The sequence below is a fragment of the Anabrus simplex genome, chromosome X (genome assembly GCF_040414725.1).
Source record: "Anabrus simplex isolate iqAnaSimp1 chromosome X, ASM4041472v1, whole genome shotgun sequence".
NCBI classification, from domain to species: Eukaryota; Metazoa; Arthropoda; class Insecta; order Orthoptera; family Tettigoniidae; genus Anabrus; species Anabrus simplex.
Window position 1 is genome coordinate 192,919,567 of NC_090279.1, and position 22,594 is coordinate 192,942,160.

Consider the following 22,594-nt stretch of genomic DNA (forward strand, 5'->3'; position numbering starts at 1 on the left):
ATTTATTCTTCTCTTCGTACATTATGGTACAGCGGGTTGCATGACACATCCTTCAAACCAAATTATTTTGCATTCTAACCTATTACCACCTACAAATCCGAGGTATAGTTATAAAGTGAAATACTGCGCGGCATTTAGCCTCCTTTGGCCGGGAGTAGAGCGCAAATTGACCGTTTGGGCATATGGCAAGAGCTTTCTTAGTATTAATGAAGTCGATCATTTTTAGTTTGCTTGTGAATAGGAGTGGTGTGGAACATTTACGGATAGTACTGCTATTCTTTCATATTACAAGGTTTCATCTTATTTGGTTTGTAAAAGACGTAATGTATAGAAGGAAGCTATATATATACCAGAACAATTCGGGTTGAAAGATATCCTGTCGTACAAATACCGAGTGGACAAAGCCACTCATAAATAAATAAATAAATAAATAAATAAATAAATAACTAAATAAATAAATAAATAAATGATTGATACAAATTTGTTGTTTTCTTAAATGTCACAAGCATCAATAATCCTGGTAACAAATTTGTGTACATTTTGGTGTACTGTTGATGCGTTTTGCGATGGAGAAAATGTTGAACGATGAAATTTAGAATAACAACAATGTACATTTTTCCCATAATATACAGTAAATATTTTAATACTTTCTACAATTATATTTACATTTAAAATAACGTTGATATTTTCACTTGCTACAACACAAACACACAACTTTAATTGCAAGCTCTTATTTCTAAACTTTTTCGTCACGAATTGTTATATATACATAATGAGGATGAGAAATGAAGTTTCGGTACAATTTCCACATCCAAATGTCAATGAGAACTGGAGAAAATTATCACACTGTTCATGTCAAACATATCACACACTGTTTTCTCATGAATTGTTATTAACCGTAACACTTCAAACATCTGTACAAGTTCACAACCACTAAAAACAGTTTTTGTATTTACAAGAATGTACATATTACCGTTATTATTTAATTAATAAATTAATGCTAAACTATTATGCGCAGTCTCAAGGAAGTTCTTAAAACAGAGAATTTTCTCTTTAGTGGATAATTTTATAGTAAACTAAATTGTTGTATGTTATAATGAATCATTTTTAATTGTCAGTTGCCTCGCGTATCACGACTTGTTTTTCATGAACTTCACTTAAGAGTCTTTAGCATTTGTGTATAAATATGATCTCCCATCTATCACATGGAGCTTTCATAGGTCATCTGTAGAGCCCAAATATTATAGGTTAGAATGCAAACTGATTTTTGAAGTAGAAGTTGCGGCTTACCCGCTCTTCCGTATTGTAACGAGAGTAACATAACTTTTAGGGGTTCTGAAAGGCCGAGCCCCTAACGTTTATGCAAATCTCATAACAGGACTGTTGTCCGGGCTGTTTGTCAAGTACGAAGTATCAGGTAGCCCGCTCTTCCGTATTGTAACGAGAGTAACATAAAATTTAGGGGCTCTGAAAGAACGAGCCCCTAATGTTTATGCTAACCTTGTAGTAGGACTACTGTGCGGGCTAGTATATCCTTGTTACTCACTTCAAGAAGTTTGCATTCTAACCTATTAAATTTCCAGTCTCTTGTCATGTACATGGAGTAACACGAAGAGTAGAAGGCAACACTTGACCTCAGAAAACATTTCCCAGTAAGTTTCTAAGCGTATATTTAGAGACAGTTCTACTTTTGCATTAACAATGAACGGTGTATTACATATGTAATTGGATAGTTTAGGTATTATATTTTTGAGGTTTAAAAATATTGACGTTAATGACAATTAGTATTTGCAAGACTAAAATGCAGTTGGCTACGAACCTAAGAGGTGTGAGTGGTTGATTGTAACAGGTAGATCATTTGAAATTCTTAGGGTGTGGGAGGAATACGGTTAAAAATGACTCTGATAAATATAAGGATCTTCTAATTAATGATTTGTGTTTGCTTTGAAACTTGGAGACTGAAATACAATTCAAGCAGTTGTTTGTTTTCCTTCTCCAGCAATGATTCTAAAGTTAATGCGGAAATAGACTGCCTGTATGGAACGTAGTGATCTTGTCGTATTTTTAACATAACTAGATAACATTGTTTAGTAACATTAAGCAACATTCTTTAGTATCAAACAGGCAGAGCACCAAGAGGCATAAGTGCAAAAACGTAGTCTGAATATTTTGCAGCAGAGTGACAGTTTGGGAAGGGAAGTATTTACTTAGCTTAACCCATCCTTGGTCGTTATATGAGAATGTATTTCATAATGAATTAGGAATCGCTTTTTTTAGGGAATAAGGAAGATGACAACTTTGCCTCTTACTCTACCTGACTTTTATAGTGTAATCCTTTGTCACTTAAAGGGATTTGTCTCGAAAGTAAATAGTGCAATTTGTTTTCAGAATCCTCCTTCCCTTATTTGGAGCGGACGTGTGATCATTGTGCGACTATCTTCCTGCTTCAACATTTTATGTGAAATAAAATATTTCATGTATTTGAGTTTACGAAATGAGTCGGGCAAAGATTGTTCCTAAATTAGTCTCAGTGGAATAAAACAGTTGTAAGTTGATGATTAGTTTTAACATTTTCCAATTAAGAATGCAACGTAGTTATTACGTGTATGTGTTTTAATGATGTATTATATTGTTGTATATTATAATAAATACTTTTTAACTGTCATTCGCCTCGCGTATCATGACTTGTTTTTCATAAACTTCACTTAAGAGTCTTTAGCAGTTGTGTATAAATTTGATCTCCCATCTATCACTTACGAAGTGGAGCTTTCATAGGTCATCTGTAGAGAATGCAAACTGATTTTTGAAGTAGAAATTTCGGCTTGCCCGCTCTTCTGTATTGTAACGAGAGTAACGTAACTTTTAGGGGTTATGAAAGACCGAGCCCCTAATATATATGCAAATCTCATAACAGGACTGGTGTCCGGGCTGTTTCTCAAGTACGAAGTATCGGCTAGCTCGCTGTTCTGTATTGTAACGAGAGTAACATAAAATCTGACTTATATGAAACATATTTCATTTGCTAATAATTTAGCCTGATCACAGTTATTGACTGACAAATATGATTACACTCATTTACTGCAAAATGCTTACACGCGTGACATTAGACATAGCGACCAACGATGGGCTTTGCCGACCTGGGTTGGGAAAGGAAGAAAATCTTACATTGTATACTGTACATAAAAATAAGGTATGATTGCAACAAAATTAAAGAAGATGGAAGCAGAAAAAATTCAGAGTACGCCATTCGGAAGATGTTAGATGCATCTATGGCTTTGAAAGTAAACAGATTAAGGTGACTTGGACTTAAGTTTTTATTCCAGTGTACCCTCGCCAAGAAGTGCTCAAATGTTGCCTCCTGTTATACTCATCGATTGTTGTTTTTAAAAATAATGTTAGTGTATAAAAAAATTATTTTTTGTTCCGGATGTTTCTACCATGCCGTTCCTAGTGTAGGCTTCCTAGGCTGGTGAGAGCCGTTATAAGTATGTCGGAATAAACATTAGGTAAAAACATCGATAAAAAGCATTAAAAATCAATGCCCTGACGGCAAAAGCAAATCTGAACTATTATACTAATGATATTTCTTTAATTTTAAGACAAAGGAATCCATTCAAATATAGGAAAATCTGAGTCACAAAAATCGTGTTGACCGGTGTTATGAAATTCCTTCAGTATTCAGAAAACCAAGGGAACTTTACAAATAAAAGTATTTTTATAATTTTCCTTATAACATTCAAACCAGAGGAAATTAGTTAATAATTTTTTATTGTTTGGAATTAGCCGCTGTTGCTAATCGTATTTGAGATCTATGATTTTTGTTGGCTGCAAAATATCCGTTTTGAATTCTTAGACTCTTGCCTCTTGATATCTAGTGGGCTCAGCTCTCCGACTATCTAATGGTTCAGTATACAGTTTATCTTTAACGTAGAGTATCCACAGCCATCGATTGTTGTTTTGACAGCATGCAGCAAACTGTCAGCATCTGGGGTTTAGTTTGTATTCATTCCAATTTATCTGAAAGAAGGAGAATAGGACAAAGTTAGTATTCATATGTTTGGACATGGTTTCAAAACTGCGTTGTTCTAAGAAGGTATTCTACCAGAAACACACAAACAAACAAGGCATGTGTATAAAAATTACAGTGTTCTACAAAAACAGGGTGTTTCAGTTGTTCATGCATTAATTCTAAAGGGTACTAGAGGAGATTAAAGCGAATATTTTGTCACAAAAGGTTAATCGTTGTCAACCTGTTCACCCGATGTATGCTGGTGAAGTGAAGAACGCTGTGTTGCGTAGAACAAAGTATTCCGCTGCACAGTGCCCTGTGTAGTCGCAGAGTCATCTTCCTCCTCGCCCGTTTCAACCCGTCTGCTGTGGTCAAACAGGCCGTACATTATATATTTTTGTGTGGAGATTTTAATGTACATACATATGTTATGGGTGGGAGGTCATCTGAAATTTTGCGTCACGATATCAACGATAAAAACGTTTCACGCGATGTTACCTATAGATCATTCCATGTTAAGGAAACAATATTGCTCTCACGACAACAATGTTGCCATATTGCGCGGTTCAACAGCATTACGGGAAAACGGCGGTATATACAGGATGACCCGAAAGTCCGATAACATTTGACGAGGCAATGCTTCATTCAGTATTGGAGGTTGAGAAGTAAATTGACAAACATGATTGGCATGACATGGGGTTTTATAGACAGTCAGATAAGGTAAATAAAGCTTCACTAACAGTGCCTTTTCTGGTAACCAAGCCAACTGCCTTCGTTTTGCTGATTTTGAGGCCTAAGGTTGTAAAAGCTTCATGCCAGAGATCTAGTCTAGATTGTACTTCCGCTTTTGTCTCACCCCATACCATTGCATCATCAGCAAAAAGCAGGGCATTAGTTGTTGGATCCTTTCTTTTAACCGCTTTTAAAACTTCATCCATTACGATTTTGAAGAGAAGTGGTGAAAGCCAACTTTCTTGCTGGACTCCAATCTTCGTTTCCAACCAACCTGACCTTCCATCCTGGACCTGGACACAACACTTCGTTTCACCATATAATCGTTGTACTCGTGCTATGATGACATCGGGCTCTTTCTCTTATGTCTCAAACATTCCCATATATGCCTGTGTGGTACATGGTCATATGCTTTCTCGATGTCCAGAAAAACAGTTATAAGTGTTTTACCTGTCTCCCAATACTCCTTGGAGTATATTTATGAAATACAGAATGTTAATAACTCGTAGGCAACAGAACGTCTAATCCTGTTTGTTTGTTTCTTTCATAATACACTGACTGACAGAGCAAATGCAACACCAAGAAGGAGTGGTCAGAACTTTATGCCAATTGCAGGGTAGACTGACGTCACTGAAGTATTCTCATGATGTGAAATGCGCCGCTGTGCTGCGCACGTAGCTAACGATAAATGGGACACGGCGTTGGCGAATGGCCCACTTCGTACCGTGATTTCTCAGCCGACAGTCATTGTAGAACGTGTTGTCGTGTGCCACAGGACACGTGTATAGCTAAGAATGCCAGGCCGCCGTCAACGGAGGCATTTCCAGCAGACAGACGACTTTACGAGGGGTATGGTGATCGGGCTGAGAAGGGCAGGTTGGTCGCTTCGTCAAATCGCAGCCGATACCCATAGGGATGTGTCCACGGTGCAGCGCCTGTGGCGAAGATGGTTGGCGCAGGGACATGTGGCACGTGCGAGGGGTCCAGGCGCAGCCCGAGTGACGTCAGCACGCGAGGATCGGCGCATCCGCCGCCAAGCGGTGGCAGCCCCGCACGCCACGTCAACCGCCATTCTTCAGCATGTGCAAGACACCCTGGCTGTTCCAATATCGACCAGAACAATTTCCCGTCGATTGGTTGAAGGAGGCCTGCACTCCCGGCGTCCGCTCAGAAGACTACCATTGACTCCACAGCATAGACGTGCACGCCTGGCATGGTGCGACTTGGATGAGGGAATGGCGGAACGTCGTGTTCTCCGATGAGTCACGCTTCTGTTCTGTCAGTGATAGTCACCGCAGACGAGTGTGGCGTCGGCGTGGAGAAAGGTCAAATCCGGCAGTAACTGTGGAGCGCCCTACCGCTAGACAACGCGGCATCATGGTTTGGGGCACTATTGCGTATGATTCCACGTCACCTCTAGTGCGTATTCAAGGCACGTTAAATGCCCACCGCTACGTGCAGCATGTGCTGCGGCCGGTGGCACTCCCGTACCTTCAGGGGCTGCCCAATGCTCTGTTTCAGCAGGATAATGCCCGCCCACACACTGCTCGCATCTCCCAACAGGCTCTACGAGGTGTACATATGCTTCCGTGGCCAGCGTACTCTCCGGATCTCTCACCAATCGAACACGTGTGGGATCTCATTGGACGCCGTTTGCAAACTCTGCCCCAGCCTCGTACGGACGACCAACTGTGGCAAATGGTTGACAGAGAATGGAGAACCATCCCTCAGGACACCATCCGCACTCTTATTGACTCTGTACCTCGACGTGTTTCTGCGTGCATCGCCGCTCGCGGTGGTCCTACATCCTACTGAGTCGATGCCGTGCGCATTGTGTAACCTGCATATCGGTTTGAAATAAACATCAATTATTCGTCCGTGCCGTCTCTGTTTTTTCCCCAACTTTCATCCCTTTCGAACCACTCCTTCTTGGTGTTGCATTTGCTCTGCCAGTCAGTGTATAATATAAAGTACATTGTAATAGTCCTTAATCACGAGGAATTATGGGTCTCAAAGAGGCGGTGTGTTCACTCTTTATAGGTCCGTAAGAGCAATACTGTTTTCTAAACATGGAATGGTCTATAGCAACCGTGCACGCTGTAACGTGAATGGCCATGACTGAGACACACATAGAAGGCTCCGTACGTATCTTTGTGAAATGATGCAAATAAATAAATCGTTACCAATTTGAGTTTCATTTTTTGAAAGAGATATTTATGGTCATTTAGTTTTACGAAAGGAAAATTTAACACCATTTTTGTATTTTTAAATTTTTCTTTTCTACACTTGTATGGCGATACTAAATACATGAATATCTCCGAAAGAGGTGGCAGTTAAATGTCAAGAAGATCATGCCTGCCTTCATTTTCGACTCTGGTAGCCGTAGAGTCATGGCCTTCTTATCAGTCATGGCCTTCTTATCTTGAAATATACGGACAATGATACGCCATATTGCCTTGATTAGTAACACGTAGTAACAAAAATGTTGGCTTTTTAACATTTTTAATTATTATTGTTGTAAGTAGAAGGCGGATTCATATGCACTATTGCGTACTCTGCTAAGTACTTGACTTTCTGCTTTGTATAAGGTTGATTCTCCAAATATGAACTGCCGAAGCAAAATACGTTTATCTGCTTTTTCTTTTGGCATGGTTTCTTCTAGTTACTGGTCTTCATACAACGAAGAAATGAATAGGTTAGTATAGATCCAACCTTCCGACGGCTCCGGAGAGCTCGCAATGCACTGAACAGGGTTGCCAACGTCGGCGAATTATCCACAGAATGACACGAAAGATGAACGGTAAGGATAGATTAGAGCTAAAATGTGTTGGTCGTGACAAGACAGTTGGTCTGAATTGGCTAGGTCCTGCTAGTAACAAGACCAGAGGGACGAAGAAAATTGTTTTATTATTTAGTTTCAGGTTGTCTGTTTTAATTCTTCTATATAAGTAGGGCTATTGGAGGGATAGGGAGGTTGGTCCCTGCCAAATATCGAGAAAGGATCTCTCTTCTCTTCTGCTTCATTATTTTTCTATGATTCCAACATCTGAACCGAATACCAAAAGGCCACCAAAATAAAAAAAAACACTTTGTCAAGTTATTGTTAATATGTCTACTGTCAACAACAGTGCATTGTAAAAGCTTCCGACGGCGAATGGAATTTTTACATATTCATTTCTTTGCATTGATGTACCAATTTGAATATTACTGCATAATATTATATGTTATTTAAAACACAATAATAACAAAACTACAATTATGTATTTATATGCGCTATAAAATTTAGCCATTCGATTTCAAATTTTATGAATCGTCTTTGTTTCTTATGGACATATAAGAACTTGAAACAAACAAAAGATGGAGATATGCCAAAATCCGCCCTCTACTTATAACATCATGCCCTCACATGGTCATCATCATCATCATCATCATCATCATCATCATCATCATGCACTGAATGATATTGTATTTCTAGTTCAGTTTTATCCTCACCTGTGCATGTCGTTGCTTAATCTCTACTACAGCAGGAAATAGCTATGAGCAACTTATCGTCCATGGCAGGGGAGAAGTCTCTCCGAGAAGAGGGTGGACGAACCGAGAAATGTTCTGCTGTCATCTCTACGTGACGGACGTAGAGGCAGGTGTCTGCTCTGTGCCGGATTGTTCAGCTGCCGTATCTCTCGGAGACATTCTGTTAGACCCAGATGGTTGCGTCAATCTGAAATAGTAATTTCAAGTTTGCACATTTGAAAAGTATTTTGAGGGACTGATTTTGTAACCAGTAATGAAGTGTTAAGCAGAGTGTGAGCTGGCAAACATCATCAAAGCCAGGAAACTAGCTTATTTGGGGCCAAGTTCTATAAGGTAGAAAGTACGAGTTTCTACATCTCGTAGCTGGTAGATCACCGATGTCATGTCTCCAAAAAAGTCAGACTGGCCTTGCATCAACACCGAAACCTCCTCAAGTTGGTTTAAAAGAAGGGGTGCTTTCTCCAGGGTGATCGCCAACGTCTGGGGGATGAGGTATGGCACTTGAAATAGAAGATTATGACGAGACAGGTAGTCAGGTGGTCAAGGATAAGCAACAAAGATGTTACTATTGACACATGTTGTTCCCTTTCACTGCTGATCCTATAATGGCAACTAACGATGGTATAGAGCAGAGGTGCTCAGCTGGCCGCCCGCTGAGGCTAGCCCAGTGCGGCCGGGCGGGCGTGACGTAAATACGGGCAGCTTACGTAGCAAGGGAAGGGAGTAGCGACGTTCGACTGTGATTAGGAAACTCTCCTCCACTAGTTAGCGAAATGTTGATTGCGGTACAGTATTGAAACAAAAAACCGCTAAAATCGCAAGAAAACCGACCTTTCCAAGACCTTCCGTTTTGACTTATACTGACAGTCTGGGAATTTCCGTTTAAAAAAAGTAAAATTACTGTTGTAATTAAGCGAAAATAATATATTTATATAATTCAACACGTTTACTGCTTGATATTGCACAGTGATGTAGTTTTGTACCACGTTCCCTGTTCACTGAATTTCTGAAAAACTCATCTGGCGTCCGACGGTAATAGCTAGCGTATAAATGGTGAGGGAGTCTCATCGCGAGTGGAGGACGTAGAAGTTTACTATTCGAGATTAAAGTACAACAACAATGCAAATGTATCTTCCAAATAGATGTACCGTACATCTTCAAATAAATATTGTTACCGATGTTATTCCCGGTAAGCATGATTGGATTGTTGGTGAGTTTATCAGACAATTTAAACAAACCCAAACAACCACAAGCCACAGCTTATCCACCTTAACTCTGTATTGTATTAGAAATGATTCTAAGCACCTCTTGAAATTGAATAGTGAAAGTTGTAATTCATTAGGTACATTAAAAAATATTTGAGGTTTTAGTCCAACTTTTTATTGTATCCGATCAAGATACATAAACTGCAGTGAATATAAATAACTTATTTCTTACAACGTAAATTTAAAATGACGCAGATTTGTGCCCTCCTTGTCATTATTTTCTGCCTCAATTTCAAACTCGGGTATCGCCGCAGTGACGTAGCCTCAATGTCACTGTTGAATAGCATACGCTCATCGCCCGCCTACATTGTTGTGCCCACGCGCGACGAAATGCCCAGTGTGAACACCTCTGGTATCGACATTCTTTTTTTTTTTTTTTTTTTTTTTACAATTTGCTTTACGTCACACCGACATAGATAGGTCTTATGACGACGATGCGACAGGAAAGGCCTAGTAGTGGAAGGGAAGCGGCCTTGGCCTTAATTAAGGTACAGATCCAGCATTTGTCTTTCGTGAAAATGGGAAACCATGGAAACCATCTTCAGGGCTGTCGATAGTGAGGCTCGAACCCACTATCTCCCGGATGCAAGCTCACAGCTGCGCGCTCCTAACGGCACAGTCAACTCGCCCGGTAACCCTGGTATAGAGTAAGTCGGGTATACGCTAATTGTTGTATTTGTTTTTTTTGTAGGTTGAGTAAGAATAAAAATATAAAAGACCGAGCGAGTTGGGCGTGTGGTTAGGGGTGCGCAGCTGTGAGCTTGGCATACCTGAAGATGGTTTTCTGTGGGTTTCCCATTTCCCACAAAGTAAACGCTGTACTTTAATTAAGCCCACAGCCACTTCCTTCCCACTGCTAGGCCTTTCATATCCCACCGCCATTAGACCTGCCCGTGTAGGTGCGTCGTAAAGCAAGTTGTATATATATTTAAATGGTTGAATATAGCAAGGAACCCTATAATCATACTTGCGTTTCAAATGGCTATGCGTGTTTATGTTCAAACGCTTCTATCCTCTTTCTTTCTAAGCTAGTTATCGTGCATGTTTAAGTTCCCTACAATGGTACGCTTCACACGAAAGTTTTAAACAACATCTTTATTAAACCGGTGCGGATAGAGTCATTTTATGATATCTAACCACTGATTAAGTACGCGATAATATTGTCGGGGTGGCGTCCTTGCTAAAGTTTGGCGGTCCTCCTGAACGCTACACTCTGGGAAACTGCTCTAGCCTTACTCAGGTATTGTGTTTTGAAAGCCAAGTTTTCTTTCGTTGGCTGTTGCCGAACTGAGGATCGCCATCTGTATTGTTGCAGAATATAGATGTTATCTCTAAGTATAGTGAAATTAATTTAGAAAGTTAGTGCTCTTAATAATTGTGGAGAGAATATTGTGTAAATGCTGGTGATAATTGTAGGTTGTGTATTACAACTTGATCGTCCATTAATATTGCTGCTGGGATCATTATAAGGGCTATAAAGTATTAAGTAACAGGCGTGCTTGTAAGTGCAGTGCAGTAATCTGGCTGCTTGTTATTACATGTCTTGTGAAAGTGGTGCTGTCTTCCTTTTTGATCTACGAGACTCATACAGGTATGCATCTTGCAAAGGATGTACGAAACATTCCCTCTCATAATAACAGCCTGCGATAACCCCGCCTGTTGGCCATGATAGTTAAGGCTCCAAGGCTACATTGTCTGAGAGTGTGGTTAGCCAGATCGATACATTATTGTCAAAGAAAGACATTTTCACTATCGGAATATTGGCGGGCAGGGTAGGAGATGCAATGGAATACCATGTGTAATCACCAGATTTTCTGCCAAAATACTGGATTAAATTCCAAACCTCTCCTCAGTGCTCATATGGAGTTAGGGCATATGGGGCTGTTGATGATGAATTGTCCGTCGGATGGGGACGTTAATCCTTGAGCACAACCCTTGGAACATTTCGACAGGGGAAGGCTATCAGCCGGCATCGGGTTACCTCTTCATCCTTCCTACTATCATGTATTGCGTCATTCATTTTATCTCATTGTTTCCTCTGATGGGTTTGGCATCAGGAAGGGCATCCGGTCGTAAAAACTCGCTATGAAGATTCATCACTAGAGCCCCGATTTTTATGTAGCAATAGGTTAGAATGAAAACTAACTGAAGCGAGTAACAAATCTAGTCTAATCTGCACAATGGTTATGTTATGAGTTTTGCATAAACATTAGGGGTTCCACACATCAGAGCCCCTAGAATTTGTGTTATTCTCATTACATTACGGAAGAACGGGCTAGATTACACTTCCTAGTAACCAAATTAGTTTGGATTCTAATCTGTTACTGCAGAAAGATCCGAGGTATATTCATCACACTTCACACCCGATCCCGTAGAGAAACGGGACATCGGTTGGACTTTCATACAATAAGAGGCCGTAATTGTCCGGCTCTTTATCTTAGAATTGGCTGTGCAGTTAAGGTCCCTTATCTGTGAGCTTGCATTCGGGAGAGAGTCGGTTCGAATCCCAGCAGCCCTGAAGATGGTTTTCCGTGGATTCCAGTTTCCACACCAGGCAAATGCTGAGTATGTACCTTAATTAAGGCTACGGCCGCTTCCTTTTCTATCCATCCGTCGCACACTGGGGCCATTTAAAGGAAAACTTGCAAAAGTCCAAAAATCAAACCCAGGATTTCTTTGTAGAATGTTCCTTTTAAATACGTTGAAGACCACGTACAACATATGTCGATAAGGAAATGATGCAACAAGTACTGCACTCCTGACTGTGCAGGTCTCAAGTGGTACGTCACACTCTCACGACTCATTAAGTAGTTGATAAGCGGAGAGAGAGTGCTGTTTTCAAGTTGTTGAACACCCGTTCTGTGTTCACCTACGAAATAGTAACCACAGTGGAATCGTCGCCTTTAATATTACACTATGTTTAAGTTGTTTATTTACGGAAAATGCCTCGAAAGCAATAAATATGCATACTGTGTATTTCGTGAGGATTAAAGTCTAGTTCATAGTTACATTCCTATGATTTAAGTTAGCTTTCGGCCACCTCCGGGCTGGAATTTTAACTTTTTCTGCTACTCAGGTTACTCATATTGTGACAAGATGAATAAAAGTTTGCTAATATTTGCGTAATTTTGCTGTACTCTATCATATTTTCTTTAAGGCCTTTCGTGGCGAATTATTTTTTAATATTTAGGTAACTGTATTATGTTCTTTATTTATTTTTCTTCGGGATCTGACTGTTCTGATATTTTCTTCAGAAGGCGGACCCTGTATGTTGTAAGAAGATATGTAGGGAAGGAAAAGTTAGGAGATAAATTGTGCGTCTTAAAAGGGATTTATGAGAAATCGCACTAAATGCACGAAAAATCTGATTTAAATGAGAGATTACAGCTATATTGCAAACGACATCCAGTGGGCACATCATAACAACCGTCAAATACAGATCATTTGGAATTTGGATACGGTTATATTATCTCTCCTGGAGTACCTTAGGTACCCACTGCCTCCAAACGTTCACAAAATCTTGATTCACGGTCCAGAAGTAATTTCCAGAGCGTTGCTTCCAACCGGGAAATTAAGTGAATAAGCACAAGATGCCAGCAAAAATGTGTTTCAACCGGGTGAGTTGGCCGTGCGGTTAGAGTCGCGTGGCTGCCAGCTTGCATTCGGGAGATAGTAGGTTCGAATCCCACTGTCGGAAGCCCTGAAGACGGTTTTTCGTGGCTTGCCATTTTCACACCAAGCAAATGCTGGGGCTATACCTTAATTAAGCCCACGGCTACTTCCCTCCCACTCCTAGGGCTTCCCTATTCCATTGTCGCCATAAGACCTGTCTGTGTCGGTGCGACGTAAATCAAATAGCAAAATGTGTTCAGAAGGTATAGAGAACGTTTAACATGAAGTATTTGCCGAGAGAAGACCTTTTTTTCGCTTTACGTCGCACCGACACAGACAGGTCTTATGGCGACGATAGGACAGGAAACGCCTAGGAATGGGAAGGAAGTGGCCATAGCCTTAATGTACAGCCCCAGCATTTGTCTGGTGTGAAAATTGGAAACCACGGAAAACCATCTTAATGGCTGCCGGCAGTGGTGTTCGGACCCACTATCTCCAGGATGCGAGCTCACAGCTGCGCGCCCCTAACCGTACGGCGAACCCTCGCGGTCGAGAAAAGACTAATCAAGATGTGCTTAATAGGGTCTCGATTGCATCTGACGGAAAAATTTATGTATGGAAGAACTATACACTAAAGGAAAGAGATATGATAAAGTTTTAGATATGTTGCTGCCACCAAACCTTAACAACTCTGGTTGTGAAAATGAGTCCAGTAGTAATAGTTGAGATTCTGACTGAAAACATCAATATATAGGGTTAATTAAGCATGTACTATAAACTTTGTTGTAATTTACTGTGTGTTTCTGTCAATTAAGTTACCCAAATGCCATCCACATAATTTTCACCAACTTTCCCCTCTTTTCGAAAATCTTCCATGTGGTACATACATACATCATTATAGACAGTTATGCCTTTGGGCGTTCAGTCTGCAAGCCTCTGTGAATTTACCAAACGTCGCCACAATCCTGTGTTTGCAACTAGTGTTGTGGCCCCATTTACTTCTATACATCTTATCTTTAAATCCTTAGAAACTGAGTCTAACCATCGTCGTCTTGGTCTCCCTCTACTTCTCTTACCCTCCCTAACAGAGTCCAATAAACCTATCCTCCTCCATTCGCCTGACATGACCCCACCACCGAAGCCGGTTTATGCATACAGATTCATCCATCGTGTTCATTCCTAAGTTTGTTTTTATCTCCTCATACGACGTTAAACCAATGAAGCAGAATAAGAAGAAGCTGAGGCTGGTAAAGGCATGCTAGCCTACAATTTTACGTTGTTTCGGAATCATAGAGGTCGTTTTTTTAAGTTTTGAAGTTCCACTAGTATTATCCGGGGTTCGAACTACGGCCGCTTTTGTGAAAAGCCGCTGACGACATCACTCGACTCTCAGGCCCACCCTGTTCTCCCCTCCCTAATGAGTTCAAAGGCTCTGTGACTTTCCATTGGGAACTCAAGTGGTGATACTGTGTTTTCCAAGAAATCAATTTCACTGGGTGTCGGTTTCACCTACAGAAGAACTGTGCGATAAATTACGACCACACCTGCAGCGTCAGAATGCAGTTTTTAGAATAACCTGTTGGAGAAAACTGAAGAGTGTGACACACGTATTGCAGTGTTCATCCCACCAGCAGAACTCGAGAAACTTGACAGCCCGCTCGACATGTCCGGGTGTTATCGGGTGTCTCACCTTAGTCTAACAATGCCAAAGAAGGCTTTCTCTTCCTCTGTAATATTCATTATGAGAGGTGGATTGTTTCGTCTTTTCTTTCTCTCAGTCACTAGTGATCTATATTTAGGGCTGTCCTCTCCGTATCACTTCTTTGCCTAGTCTTTTTTTCCGATGATGATGATGATGATGATGATGCATGTTGTTTATAGGGGCCTAATATCTAGGTCAGCGTCCCCTAACGGTACGAAATGTAATAACAAAAGTTCAAAATCATCCACTGATCAGAATAAAAATATGATGAATGAATTTAAAGTAATCATTGGATTCGACACAGAAACTATCATAAACAATAGTATTACTGACCAAGAGACTGCTTCCAGAGCACAATCCTAAATCGAGGATGCTTGTTGTCTAAAGTGGTCCAAAATTCAGGTCAATGACCCCTCATAATGCTACTTATCGCTAGTAAAGTAGAACCATGGTATTTGTCATGTTGGGTTTTCCACATATTATGGTACAACTCGCAAGTATTGTACGTCGCACAGGTAACGCAGACCTATGGGTTTTCTCACATAATGGCGCCACTCATAGGCAACGAAAACCCATGTTTCTCCTCTCCTTCGTGTACTAATCACGAACGCCGGTATTCCCGTGGTGTTCCTCATAAAGTGGGTACTAGTCACAGGCAACGCATACCCACGCTGTCACTCATATACTGATACTAATCATAGGCAAACGCCAAGACCCATGGTGTTTCTCACCATGGTACTAATCACGGGTACTAGAAATCCACAGTGAACCACTCTCTGCTGCTACTAATCACAAACCTACTGTGTACCTAATATAGTGGTCCTACTCCCAAGTAAAGGCGACCTATGGTGTCCCCCGCGTGATGGTATTAAGCAAAGTAGTTTCGTGGTTCTAATACAATTATCCCTTGGTCGCCCCTTTTAATCGCCTCTTACGACATGCAGGAGATACCGTGGGTGGATTCTTCGTCTGCGCCCCGCACCCTCAGGGGATTTTCTTACCCTTATAGCAACAATCCAGCCACTTTGTTTTCAATCAACTTGGAATCATTTGATTATGTTTATGGGCTGTAGTGTATAAATATATGATCAGTAATACTTAGAGCTCGAACTTTTATGCTGTGATAGGTAGAGCCCTGCACAGTTGCGGATATCCGCGGATATCCGCAAAGTTAGTGCCTTAGCGGATTCGAACTGTATGGTAGTGCGGATAATTTTGCTGATAATTTCTAAACAATGAAAATGATTAATTTTCACTGAGATATACTCTTATTTTTGCTTGTGGTTGGGCATCTCTTGACATTTGTATGGGAGAATGGTGGTATATAAAGAGCCTTGAGACTATAAAGCCGTAAATCTGATCTAAGCCTAATGGGCTCCTGCCCTCAATAAATGGAAGGGAGGAAGGAAGAAATGCGAATACGTTGGTAGTTGTCGCAAGATAAAATCCCTCATAAATCTGTGATTGTGCGGGGTCTGGTGCCAGGTAACAGACCAACTGTGTTATGTTGACAGATCCATCCGATTCAGTACCTTGGCTGTAATATACTGTAGTTAAATATTTGCAATATCCGCGGATGCGGTTGCGGATGAACGAAGTGCGAATGCGGAGCGGATTCGCGTAATAATATGTATATCCGCGCCGGACTCTAGTAATAGGTCAGATTGCAAACTTACCGAAGCGAACAACAAGTATAGTCTACCCTGCACAACGCTTATACTATGAGATTTGCGTAAACATTAGGGGTACGTTCTATGGGAACCCCTATAGTATAAGCTACTGTTGCTACTTATGGAAGAGCGGGTGAACGGCATTTCGTAATAAGCAAATTAGTTTGCATTCTTACCTATTACTCTCCAAAGATACAGACCCTATACTGCTAATAATAAGAGTTAGTGTCTGACAGGTAAGGTTGGAGGGAGGAGCACTGCACGTGCCATTTCACGATGTTGCCACATTCCAGCATTCCTTTCTACATACTCTTACCCCTCGCTTCCGGCTCACTTGTTCCCTCCTTCATTCTGGCCGCTGTGATCTGTTGTAGACTACCTGGCCAGGCGGTGTCGTCCCATTTGCGAGCACTCTTATACAAACAATCAGGTTCTTATCAGTGACAGTGACAGGTTTGGCAACTCCAAGCAAGACGAGCTGCCCTGAAGTGTTATCTCCATGGCAACCACAGTCGCCCCACCCTCGTTTCCATGGCAATCACACAGCCACTCCCTTTATCCCGCCTCGGCAGGCAGTAAACGGACCTCCCTCTAAGAAACGCCAGACGCCAACTCTTATTATTAGCAGTATAGTAATAGTAATATCATTGTTTGTAGAAGTTGAGAAAGAAATAATTTAGAATTTATTCCAAATTTTGGCATTTTTTGAAGAAAAATTTGAATGATAACCGAAACTGTAGACCATTGCAATGAGTGAATTACTTTGTACGTGAAATTGGTTTGAAATCTCTCTCTTCGGTAGTAGGCTCATAAATTTACTGTATAGTCGCTCAACAGAAGACTGAGCACATGCTATTGTATGGTCCCCGCATATAATAGTCTATCAAATGTTATTCTAATTATCATAAAAATACAGTTGACATCACTTGCAGATTCCAACCCTGGAGATACCCAGAATACATATCGATGGCCTAGATTGAATACCTCGTATCTCAAAAAGTTCTTCCTATCCATTATTTCCCTTAAGACTGGTCACGCCTCCCAGCCACACATGAATATGCAGTCCATCATAACAATGTTCATTGGGTTTATTTTCCTATGGTGTTGCGTAAAGGAAAATGAACCTTATAAAATTATACTGTAGGAGTCACTAAATACGTCACGCAGACATACTTTCCTATAGTACGGTACGATAAGGTTCATTTTCCTTCACACGTCGGCATAGGAATAAAGAACACAACGAACATTGTTCTGATGGACTGCGAATTCATGTGTGGCTGGGAGCGTAACCAGTCTTAAGGGAAGTAATGGATAGGAAGAACTTTGTGAGATACGAGGTTTTCATTCTAGGCCATCGACATGTCTAATCAGCAGGTGTAGTTGCGAACCGTTTTATTTATTTTCCTTTAAATATTCATTCAGTTTGAATTTGTAAGATATTGAATTAGTGTGGAAACAGCTTAATTTATTTCTTTCAAACTTCCATACAAGATCTATATTTAATTCTTTTGGTTAATTTTTCTACCCATTAAACCTAAAATAAATAAAATTAAAAATGTGTTTGGAAATGTTAACCGAACTTTTCAGGGTGATTCGTAAGTCACTGCAGGAACAGTGAATTCTTAATGAAGTTTGACGACAGATGTATATATGGCCTAGAACAGACGCACGCGAAGCTGATTCTGTTGATCCGATTCGTTCATATTTCTTAACACTTTCACCTGTCTGCCTCTCCATGCATGTGCAGAAACGGGGCTTTCACCGGATGAAGTGTGGTCTTCTACATCTTAGATTACCTCTGTCTTCTTTCTTCGAACAAGTGTGCAGATTCAAAAAGTTTGTAAGTACTCATTCCTTGCTATTGCTGTCTGTAATCCGGATCAATGAATCATTTTAATGGCATGTGTTTGCCTTGAACGGGAGACTACCCCAGCTTCACCACAGAACCGTGCTAAGTCTAGCATCAATTCCGCTTACTATGTTAGGTTCCTCACTTTATCCTTCAATAATAATATCACTGTTGCCATTGATGCTTTCACGGCCCGTACTTATAGACATGATGCTGTATAGGCTCTTTGGCTTATGCCGTGTCAAGAAAATAAGTTAAAATTCTTTACGTTTCGCAGAGAACTGCGCTCTGCGTCATCAGAAGAAAATTTTAACTGTCCACGAGAAAGGTTTCTTAAACAATGACTTTTTAAATTTAGGCGTTATAATAGAAGTGGAAATGGTACGTTCATTCGCCACCAGAAAGCTCCCCGGACGAGGCACAGCGCTAGCGTTCGAAGCGGAAGCTGACCGAACCATCAGAATCAGTCTAATAAGAGGTTCACATGACATGTGTACGTAACATATATGACATAGACAGGTGAATGCCTGAAATGAAACATCTCGCGATGAGGAACGTACGAATTTGTAAAACACCGAGACGAAATAACAATCTTCGTTTCCGGTCGATCAGAATAGCAATTTGCCTTTTTCTACCGCTATGAGCGCTGATGTGAGTCAATGCAGAGTTTCACTTAGGCCCTTATAACTACATTCGGTTTGGACATTTTTCAAAAAAATCGAGAAATGCCTGAAGATATTGAACCAAAGAACACATTACAGAAAGAATTATGGAAATAGGATTTGAATAAAAAAAAACGAGTAAAGAAAGAAGCGATTTTAGGCTCTTTTATCGGAACTGCATTTAGGCGGAAGTGATTTTCGATTTTCTTAAAAAGTTTGATAGAACTATTCAACACTCACAGTTTGAAACATTTCCGGGCCCTTTAAGTCTTCAAATTTCGGCACAATTGTGAAAATTAATTAATTTTACGTTTAACCCGTTATACCATAATGTAGGAAGAGTAGCATAAATTCAGGGAGCTTTATATACTGTACCCCTAATATCTATGCAAATTTCATAGCATACCCGTTGTACAGTGTAGGATGTACTTGTTACTGGCTTAAGTAAGTTTGCATTATCAGCACCTAATAATCCGGACTCTAGTTATTTGTCAACTGACAAGGGGGCATTCCCTACTCGTCAGCACCGATTTCTCTCAAATTTATAGAACGTGCAGGGCTTGGCTAGAACGGAAAGTACCCGAAGTGGGAACTCCAGATGGCCAAGCGTATAGAAAATAAAAATTAAAATTAAAATGTTGACTCGGCTCTCGCACCGTATAAAGCCACTTTCGTGTTAACACGCACGCCGATCAATAGTTGGCGTAGCGGTAAGAGCTTGGACTAGTAATTCGGGTCTCGTGTGTTCGACTCCCCGTGTTGAGACTTCTTTTTTCCTCGCAAATTTTATATTATTCATTTTCTAATTAAGCAAAGAGGCGCATAATTCATTTTATTTATTTATTTATTTATTTATTTATTTATACTCAAAAGGCATCATCATCATCATCATCATCTGTTTACCCTCCAGGTTCGGTTTTTCCCTCGGACTTAGCGCCTCAAGGGCAGTGTCCTGGAGCCTCACGACTCTTGGTCGGGGGATACAACTGAGGAGTATGCCCAGTACCTCGCCCAGGCGGCCTCACCTGCTATGCTGAACAGGGGCCTTGTGGAGGGATGGGAAGATTGGAAGGGGTTGGCAAGGAAGAGGGAAGGAAGCGGCCGTGGCCTTAAGTTAGGTACCATCCCGGCATTCGCCTGGAGGAGAGGTGGGAAACCACGTAAAACCACTTCCAGGATGGCTGAGGTGGGAATCGAACCCACCTCTACTGAGTTGACCTCCCGAGGCTGAGTGGACCCCGTTCCAGCCCTCGTACAACTTTTCAAATTTCGTGGCAGAGCCGGGAATCGAACCCGGGCCTCCGGGGGTGGCAGCTAATCACGCTAACCACTACACCACATGGGCGGACCAAAAGGCATACAAAAGGTAAAAAAAAAAAAAAATTGGGATTTCATTGTCAGACTTTTCAACAAGGGATTGTAATTAAAGCGCGTACGAAAAGACTTTGTACATGAAAATTCAAAACTTTATTCCACTATCGGCAGCCCTGAAGATGGTTTTCCGTGGTTTCCCATTTTCACACCAGGCAAATGCTGGGGCTGTACCTTAATTAAGGCCACGGCCGCTTCCTTCCAACTCCTAGGCCTTTCCTATCCCATCGTCGCCAAAGACCTATCTGTGTCGGTGCGACGTAAAGCCGCTAGCAAAAAAAAAAAAAAAAAAAAAAAAAACTTTATTCATTGATATTCGATGCTGTACATGTGTCGGGAAGATATTTATCGTAGAAACAGGGGAAACAATCATTATTGCTACATCTAGCACAAGTCATAAACGCCGCATTTTTACAGCCACATCGCTGTTTCAACGTCTCCATAGAAAAATAGCCTCCACATAGGGTGTCGAACCCAGGACCATCGAATTACTAGTCCGAGCTCTTACCGCTACGCCAACTACTGCTCGGAGTTCGTGTTAACGTAAGTGGCTTATACGGTGCGAGAGCCGCGTCAACATTTTTATTTTTATTTTTATTTTCTATACGCTTGGCCATCTGGAGTTCCCACTTGGGGTACTTTCCTTTCTAGTTAAGCCCTGCATGTTCTACAAATGTGAGCGAAATCGGTGGTGGCGAGTAAGGAATGCCTCCTTGTGAGACATTAAAGATAATCATAAGTTAAATATTCTCGGTGATATACGCGTTATGACCGAACACTAAAAGCGTCTTACAATGTTTCTTTTCATGTATGCGTTGTTGAGGAACGGAAGTAAGTATACGTTAAAAATTCAGTTGTTCTTTGTTTTCCAAACCTGACACTTACACTTAACGTTATTTTTCCTTTTCTCGCCGTTAAATCAGCAGGCACGGGGCTGACCTATTTCAGAAGTTTCAAATATATATTGATGTTTTCAGTATTTTAATTACCCTTTTATATTTATGGTTTGATTAATATGCGAGACTTTTTGTTAGATAAAAAACAGAATTTACAGATCATTTTTTAGAAATTATTTATAGAAGAATGGAAAGACACGTTGACAGAGTTGGGAGAAGATCATTTTGGCTTCAGAAGAAATGTGGGAACACGTGAAGCAATCCTGACTTTACTTGTGATCTTAGAGGACCGAATTAAGAAAGACAAGCTCACGTGCATGGCTTTCGTAGATCTAGAGAAGGCATTCGATAATAGTGATTGGACCAAGCTGTTTGAGATTCTGAAGGTGATCCAGATCAGATACCGAGAAAGGACAGTTATCCACAATCTATACAAAAATCAGTCTGCAGTGATAAGAATCGAGGGCTTGGAAAGGAGAGGGGAGAAACTTCAGCCTTCCCTCACTCCTTTCTGGATTGCTGCCTCTTTTTCAAATGTTTACATAGAACAGGCGATACAGAAAATCGAAGAGGAATTTGGAAAGGGAATCAAAGTCCAGGGAGAGGAAATAAAACCCTGATATTTGCCGATGATATTGTATCTGACTCTGAAAACGATCTGGAGAAATTGGTGAATGGTATGGACAGCTTCTTTGAGAAGGAGTAGAAGATGAAAACAAAATACGTCCAAAACAAAAGTAATGGAGTGCGTTCGAATAAAGTCAGATGATGCAGGAAATATTAGATTAGGAAATGAAGTCTTAAAGGAAGTACTGCAGATGAATATTGCTACTTGGCTAGTTAATAACTAACGATGTCATAAGTAAGGAGGACATAAAATGCAGAGTAGCACAAGGAAGGAAGAGCTTTCTTAAGAAAACAAACTTGCTCACTTCAAGCATTAATATAGGAATTAGAAGCATGTTTCTAAAGAATTTCATCTGGAGCGTGGCATTGTATCGAAGTGAAACATGGACGATAACTAGCTCAGAAAGAAAGAGAGTAGAAGCTTTTGAAATGCGGAACAAGAGATAGAATGATAGAACACATCTTAAGACACCCAGGACTTGTACAGTTGGTTTTTGAGGGAAGTGCAGGCAGTAAGAACGGTAGGGGTAGACCAAGGTATGGATATGACAAGCAGATTAGAGCAGATGTAGGATTTAGTAGTTATGTAGGAAATGACAGTCTGATGCCTTCTTTTAATCGCTTGACTGTTTGATTGTCAGCCCTGTGGTAATACTGGTGGTGGGAAA